We start from the raw sequence: 7408 nt of genomic DNA, 5'->3' as shown, positions 1-7408 counted from the left end.
ATCCTTCCCATCCTCTCCTAGATAATCCAAACCAAGGTGGTACCAAATGTATTGTACGTTGTTCCGTACAGGAAAAAAATTTATGTACGTAAAAATACATACTCTTGTAAAAAAAACCGCAAAATACTAAATTTTCTAGGACACTTTCAATAAAAAACAAGAGAGAATCCAACAACTTATAGGGACATTCAAAGACACGTTTTACAAGACAACCACATACTGTGTAACTACTGCAAGAGACTTAGATTTTTATTTTAAATCAGCACCGTACGGGCTCCACACCCACCCAAACAAAACCCGAAAAAAAGGGCGTACGGATCCTTACAGAACGTCCGTACGGTACGGGACCGATCCGTACGTATGTGTTGATCCAACACCCTCAAGCTCTCAAGAGTCAAAAACAGGTCCCTCCCATAGGTTCATCGTTCTGGCCCCAATTCCTGTTCCCGTTTCGCTGTTTCGGGAAACGTTCTAGAGGCCCTTGTTCCCAGTCCGTGTAACTATGGTACTAGAACTCCGCCACCCCAAAAGCATAAGTTCTAAAGGCACTTAATCTTAAAAACATCTGCTCTCAAAATCTAGCACCAAATATTGTCAAAATCTATCATTGCAAAAAGAGGAGCCAAGGATTCTGGAAATTCCGTATATCACGCCACATGGCAGGTCAACGTGATTTAAGAAAATCAACTTCAGAGTCCAAGCTTTTGACTTTTGGGTTTAAAGCCTCTCGGCCAATGCTCCATAAGCTGTTGAGGTTAGGATTTTTAATCCTAACCCATTTGATAGATGGATCCACTCGGCAAAACTTCATAAGTTGGGCTTTCTTCAGTTTCTTCTACTTTCCTGTAGGTTTTAGGCCCCTTGGCTGGGATCTGCAAAACATTGTCAAGTTAGCCCTAGCATCATGCAGACGATTACACATGCAAATACCACATGGAGAACTGTTCACAATAGAGAGGATTCTAGCTTTGACCAAAATATTGGCATGGACCACCTTCCTAGGAGAAGTGAGTCAAGCCAAATGAACAGATGGATCATATTCATCTATCACCTCGACAGAAAAACCTTAACCCTAAAACCCGTCATGGGAACCATTGCTGACGATGCAGGACACAAAAACAACAAGGGCTAAAAAATGCTTGTAGATCTATAAAACGCCAAAATGTTAGTGTTGCTGCTAAAACGTCAGAGAAGGATGGACGTACAACTATGTGGTGCTTGTACTGTCCAATACTAACTTGTGTATAATTGAAAATTTGAATTACCTCTGTCTTTTCATAGAAGACTATCCAGTCCTCAAAATCACTTAATAATAATAAAAAGTGTCTTTAACTAGAATGGTTGCTATTTGAGCCATTCTATTGGCGATCATGCCTAACTGTTGCGGATGGGAGTTAGTAGTCATGTGCCTTATACAGGGTTTTGTATAGAACCCTGTATGGGGCACATGACTACCAACTCCCTGATAACAGGTTCAGATGCTCACAACCGTTCAATAATTGTCCTGCGCAATTAGAGGATATCCATACTAACTAAACTGTCTCGACATGGGTACATGGTCACAAGGTGTCAAATCAGTTCCTACGCTCACCTTGCGTTCGGTAGGTCATCTTCTACTCCCTGGCCCTGTACTTCTTCTCTCAAGTCACCTGCTTCGAGCCGGGATAAATAGTTGGCCACTGCATGCAATTTGCCGAGACTGTGCTCTACCAAGAGGTAAAATTTTGTGAAGCATAAGCTTTGCTACCAGGTATAGCAATGCTGAGTGATATGCATGTTTTTTTTTTTTTGCTCCGAACAAAATGCCTAAGATTGTGACCAGATAAATCACACCCAGAGTCTCGCTCGATGGAAGGAGAAGCACTTATTTGTAGATTAGTTGGCACTTTTCCTCCTAGAGCAAGGTCTACTCTTGGGTAATGGATTCAAACAGCGAGAATATAGAGATGATTCAATAAATCACACAGGGTGGGCTCTACGCAGATGAGGCGAGACCCTGCTACTTCCATGGCCAAAAGCTATGACTGAGAAACGAGGCGAGAAGTATTAACGTCAATTTCTGCTCTCTCTCTCTCTCTCTCTCTCTCTCTCTCTCTCTCTCTCTCTCTCTCGGGCGACAACTGCACAAAATTGGGACAACGCGGGCTGGACAGGAGAGTGCAAGAGGTGAGGCAGAGGAGAGCAGTAGGAGAAGGTTGCACAAAAATCCCGTACGGTGTGCGGGAGCAAAAGGTACAGAGCGATGAGGAGAGGATATGTAAGCTATTCGATTCGCATGCAATAGAAAATGAGGACATACCTCGATTGTCGAAATAGATTGCGGCAAAGAAGGATCATTTAGGCATAATTTGTTGTAGTCCCTACTACTGCTTGCGACATTGTTGGCAGTAGTAGAGACTACAACAAATTATGCATAAATGATCCTTCTTTGCCGCAATCTGTTTCGGTAATCGAACTATGTCCTCATTTTCTATTGCATGCAAGTCAAATAGCTTTCATATCTTCTCCTCGTCGCTCTGTACCTTTTCCTCCCGCATCAAGAGCAAAAGGTACAGAGCGACGAGGAGAGGATATGTAAGCTATTGGCTATGCCACCACAGATTGCTTGGCAGGGGGATTCTCAGACACGTGATGAAGTTTTTTCAGTCATCACTAGTATTACACTATGGAATGTTTGGAGAGCTCGTTGTCTCCACATTCCAAGTGCGGCTCCACAGCTCCTTTAGGATACCCTCACTGCCATTTGGCTGGACATCATTTATACCCTGATTTGGCAGTGGGATTCATCCTCAGGTACATCTCGAGCAGCCGAGGCACGCCAATTTGCCTTCCTTCGGCTTGGGCTCAATCCCCTCTCTTTTTCACACTTACAGGTGGCCAGATTACGTGGCATTATGCCCCTCCTCGGTGGTTTCTCCTCCACTCATCACACCGACCACCATGAGATTGTTCTAGTCGAGTTGTCACTATAGTGGCTCTCCTCCTTACATTCAGCTTGTACACCCCACATGATAGGCTATTTCGGCATCTGTTGGGGATTATATTGTACTCAGTAATAAACAGCCCTGACTTTTTCCAAAAAAAAAAAAAAAGAGGATATGTAAGCTATTCGATTTTCATGCAATAGAAAATGAGGACATATCTCGATTGCCGAAACAGATTGCGGGAAAGAAGGATCATTTAAGTATAATTTGTTGTAGTCCCTACTACTGCCAACAGTGTCGAGCAAGCTTGCATCAAAGCATTAGCATTCGTAGCTTGTGTCTATGAATCCCCGACCCCCATATCTGGAGCAATGCTGTCTGGATCCCTCTGATAAACCCTGCAAAACCCAAAAGCAGAGAAGGCATTTTATGTTTGACTCTATCCTCTACAGAGAGGCACAATTCTCACAATATCTCAACACGACCGCTTTGTCTGACACCAAGCTTAAATGATAGATGTCTAGTGGCTTACCTGGTTGTTTGGTGACACTATGGTTAACAGCCGAAACATGGATCCTTCCCTTGGATCTTGTAAGGTTATCTTAGCTCCATGAGCAGATAATATGTTCTGGACCAACACATGTGGCAACATAATAGTGCATGGAAGCAACAAACACAACTCCATGCTTTTAGCTTGATGCTCCATTCTAATGAGCAAAAGAAAAACCTATTTATTTCCTTGATATCCTTGCTCTCATATAGAATCTACAATCCTTATTTAGGGATGAGTATGGTAAGAGAAATGTTTGCAAGAGAATGGTAGCAATAGCATATTGATGCTCTCTCTATGGTGCCGTTTATGATAGCGAGCTTAGGAAATGGATAGGGAGACAAGAGGAGAGAGAGATTAGGGCTTCCCTAACCTTAGAGGATCTTATTTGCAGCAATGGAGTAGGTGTGTGTATTTTTGTGCTTGCCAAAGGGCCTTTTTATAGCTGTACAAGACCTTGGGTTAGGTTAAACTTGACTAGGGTAGGTAATTAACCATAGTTAGGTTCCCTTTTGACCATTCTTTCAATTATGCAAATAAGGGACTTATTTTTTCATTAAAAATAGCCTTTTAAGTCGTGGAGGCTCCATAAGGGTTGATAATGTATGTGGGCCCCACCATGATGTCCCTCCAGTGGCTCCTGCAGAGTGTCCCCATCCTGCTTGTTGTGTCTCTGGAAGCATCTTGAGCCGACCCCTCCACATGCAAGTGGTTTTTAACTCCCCATTGGTATTTTAGAATGTTGAAGAAGTCAAGAAAACTTTTCACCTTTGTGGTTTACCTGATTGTAACTTTGACCTGCAGTAACAGTGTCCGCAGCACTTTGTTTTCACCATAACTTTCAACCTGTAACTCAGAATTGGGTGCTGTAAAAGGCAAAGTTGACCTTCTCAAACTGTTTAAGCTGATTTTGGAGTGTTCCTCAAGTATACCCACGAGATAAGGCGTTCAAGATGCATCCAAAACACCTTTTGAACCAAGTCTCCTTGTAGGGGGCCCTTTAGCATGCATCCAAGGTGTAGCATGCTTTTTCAAAAGAGAATCCACCTTAAACAAATGAGGTAGGCTCCAATAAAGTTTGATTTATTGGGGATATACATTATATTTAAGATTTGTTGACCAACACAAGTAAATGATCCAAGAGTTGGGTCACATAGTGGTGGGGAAGGGAAGGCCTACAAGGTTAACCCTACCCTTGAGAGAAGATGGGTAAGATAAGTGCCCATAAATTATTTATTTACAAATTATGGGATGTAGATAGCTATTTAAATTAGTAAAGGTAATTAGTTAAAAGAATATGCAGTAAAAAAACTAGGAGAGTAGAATTAAGTTTACTATTTACATTTAGCATGAACAGAAAAATATGATGTAAATGCATAAAGATCTAAGAAGGGTAAGGTGTTTGTATGGAAAAAAGCTATTACGGAAAGAGAGAATCAACACTAGGTTAAAACTTTGATAAAAAATATATACATTTGAGTAGAAATGTAGTTCAAATGCAAGGTTACCATTTAACGCTACTCATATTAGCCCTCCCCCTTCATCTAGGATCATTCATGCTCCTAAATGAAACAAAAGAGTTTTTTCCTTTTTCTTTTCTTTCCTTTTTTTTCTTCTTTTTTTTCTTTTTTTTCTAAAAAAAAGAGTGATATACACTCTTTTACTCCATTAGAACTGCTTTTCATTACCTCAATCCCATAAATCGGAGATGGGAGGGTTGCCTTGGGTATGTTGAGATTCCAAGGTTGGTTCTTCTTTGCACATCAAAGATTTAAAAATAGGTGGAGCATTTGCCAAGCCGAAGGGAGCCATGCCAATTTGGAGCTTAGACGATGTAGGTAGATGACTTCCTATCAACGGATTGATACGTTGAAAGTAGGGCTTTAATCTCCATCCATTGACTCTGGTCTTGTGGAGTTTTTCTGATAAATCTGCTAATCTGTAACTACCATTCCCAAACTTTGTTTTTATCATGAAAGGTCCCTCCCATCTTTGCAAAAACTTTTTGTCAAGTCGAGTATCAAGTCGGTTATCATAGCAAAGAACCAACATACCTTCCTTCAATCCTTTCCCCTTGAGCTTCTTGTTGATTTTGTCCCTTTGGCTTGTGGCTTGGGCAATGTAATAGTCGATGGACTCTTCTCTATCAAGCTCAAGTCGTTGAAGATCTAAAATTCTTTCTTGCAAAGATTTTTTTGGCCTCTTTGCTCCCCGCGAGAGAATACGTAGGCTTGCAATCTCCACTTCAATAGGAAGGAGTGCCTCCTGTCCATATACCAAATGAAAAGGAGTGAATTGAGTGGATACCTTGAAAGATGTTCTGTATGCCCATAGAGCTGCGGTCAAATGAAGATTCCAGTCGTTTGGTCGATCTGCAACCTGCTTAGAAATGATCTTACATATCATTCCATTCACCTTTTCAACCAACCCATTGCACTGAGGGTAGTAAGGTGTAGAATGCAAATGTTTGACTTTTAACTTTGCCAAAAGATTATCTAGGAGCTCTGCTCTAAACCCTGGACCACGATCTGACAAAATCTCTAATGGTGTGCCGAATCTACTGCATATGTGATCAAAGATAAATTTTGATACATCCTCGGCTGTAATTCGTGTTGTACTTGCTGCCTCCGCCCATCGTGTCATGTAATCTACTCCCACAATGATGAAGACCTTCCCGGTAGATGTGCGAGGTAAGGGGCCTATTGCATCCACACCTCACTTCTCAAAAGGACCATACGAAATTATTGGAACTCGAGGTTCGTAAGTGAGTCGTCGATTTCTAGCAATCTGACAACCTTTGCATGACTTACACCAATGCTGGACATCACGGTGTAGACTTGGCCAAACAAACTCTGCTTGCAAAATCTTCCTGTTTGTAATATCATGAGAAAAATGACCCCCACAGACATCATCATGGCATGAAAAGAGGATTCTCTCTATTTATTGAACAGAGGGCACCCTTCTTAGCACCAAATCTTTCCCTTTATGATACAGATCATCTCCTATGAGTTGGTAAGGAGTTACCTTTTTTACCAACCTATGCCTTTGCACTTTATCCAAGTGTTTAGGGCACTCACCAGTTTGGAGGAAAAATATGATGTCCTTCAATTCCTCTTGGCCTTGGTACTTTGGTTCTTAGAGCTTCACACCTCCCACCATGATCTGAAGTTTCTCATTGGCGAGAGAATCTGCTTCCTTGTTGAGGGCTCTCACAACATGCTGTACCTGTGTAGATTCAAAGTTCTTTATCAAAGCCTTCACCTGTCTAAGCCACTCCATTAGAGTAGGGTTCTTGCACTTCCATATCCCTTGGATTTGCCTAATAACTAGTAAGGAATCACCTCTTATTATAAGTCTTTCGATGCCAAGTTTTTTGCATTCTTCAAGCCCCAACTTTAAGGTGATATACTCAGCCTCATTATTAGAATGAACATTTTCCAAGGTGATACCTTTCTTAACAAGAACTTCCCTTTGTGGACTTAGAATAAGAACCCCCCCTGCTGCCTGATCGTGTTGTCGTCGGTAAGCTCCATCAAAGCACAAAATGTGTGCATTGTCCATCTCCTCCTCATTATTTTGTGGTGTAGCTTTGTCTCCTGCCTTTGGTGACTCTTTCCTTTCTCTCACTTTGTATGTGAGAATGTCTGCAAGACCTGCCCTTGTGCTATCTTCCACAAGAAAAGTGTATTCGAACTCTTGAAGTTCTAGAACCCATTTGGCTATCCTAGATGAGAGGCTCATGTGTTGCATAACATATGGTAAATTGTTTTCCATGGTGAGAATGACAAATGGTGCAGGTAAGAGATATGATCGGAACTTTCTTACTGCAAACATAATTGTGAATACCACCTTCTCCATATCTGTGTAGCCCTTCTCTGCAGCGGTCATGACTTTACTTGCAAAGTATACTGGCCTCATGTAGCATGTTTTTGGG

The sequence above is a fragment of the Adiantum capillus-veneris genome, chromosome 19 (assembly GCF_014529385.1).
Source record: "Adiantum capillus-veneris isolate H3 chromosome 19, ASM1452938v2, whole genome shotgun sequence".
NCBI classification, from domain to species: Eukaryota; Viridiplantae; Streptophyta; class Polypodiopsida; order Polypodiales; family Pteridaceae; genus Adiantum; species Adiantum capillus-veneris.
Note: the sequence above shows the minus strand (reverse complement) of the source record.